Source organism: Austrofundulus limnaeus, unplaced genomic scaffold (assembly GCF_001266775.1).
Source record: "Austrofundulus limnaeus strain Quisiro unplaced genomic scaffold, Austrofundulus_limnaeus-1.0 Scaffold111, whole genome shotgun sequence".
In the NCBI taxonomy this organism is placed as follows: Eukaryota; Metazoa; Chordata; class Actinopteri; order Cyprinodontiformes; family Rivulidae; genus Austrofundulus; species Austrofundulus limnaeus.
Window position 1 is genome coordinate 897,401 of NW_013952513.1, and position 1,285 is coordinate 898,685.

Here is a 1,285-nt window from a genome sequence, read left to right on the forward strand (position 1 = left end):
AGAGAGAGAGAGAGAGAGAGAGAGAGAGAGAGAGAGAGAGAGAGAGAGAGAGAGAGAGGAAAAGAAAGCAGCAACAGGAAAAGTGGAGATTCTCTTTGATGCTTTTTGATTTCCTCAGAGGACACAGTTTATCTGCCATCACTCTTGATCGGTCTCCACCTCTTTTATCTTTTAATTTAAGAGTCACAGCAACAACCTCCACGAGCAGCTGAGGAAGAAAAATCTCCATGAAACCAAACATGGAGTTGCCAGGGTGTGCCTCCTGCAGCAGGTCATCATTTGGAGTCTAAGAGTGGCTCCTCCGACTGTAACCGAGTGAAATCACAGACTGAGGTTTAACCACTAGGTTGGTCCTTCCAATCGTCGTCACATGCAGCACATATACACATACCAGCTACAACATTATGACCACTTCCCTGCTAAGTTATGCTGCTCATTTAGATGTGAATCCTGGTTTATTGTTTTTACACATTTGCCAAGTTCTCAGCTCAAAACAGTCTTTTTTTAGTTCTCTGGTAGACGATAACTTTAATATCACATTGCAAAAGATTTCGATGAACAGTTGGTGAGGTATTCATGTGTGAAGTAACAGGAAGTGATGTCAAAGGGGGAATGTCTGAATGTAAACAGAGCATCACTTCAATACATTGACTCAAAAACATCATCGAACTTTCAGCTATCCTAGTAACGTTCTAATCAGCTTTTAGCAAAATATAAAAAAGACTTCATCCAGGCCAAACTTCATATACATAAAAGCTCGTTTTTAAAGAAAAACAATTTTTTGTTACCTTCATGATTGACTTTACACACAATGTATTTGCTTCTCTACTAATCAGATAAAAAAAACAACAAAACTTCCAATGTCTTGCTCACTTTTTGGAACTCCTGATTTCATCTTGAACAGATCGTTTTTCCTTTGTTCACTTCAGTTTTATTATTGTCATTTTATTTAATATTTTTTTCTTATGTACAGATGTTCATTCCCACTGGCTGCATTAGTGTTCTGACTTACAAAGGTTTATCAAAAAAAAGCATTCCGTTAGATTATTTTTGACTCATATCAGAGAGATGAAGAAGAGTCATAGTTCAAATAATAATGTTTAAACAAAGACCAGAGAGTTTTCTTTCAAGAGTTCCCCTTTGACGTCACTTCCTGTTTCACTCTGACCAAGTTCAAAAGAAAAGTTGCCAGTTATGTGACAAATTTGGTAAAATCACGAGTATTAAGACAGGTTTCTTAAATATAAAGATGTTTTCTTTGAACTTTGAAGAATTAGTGGAGGAC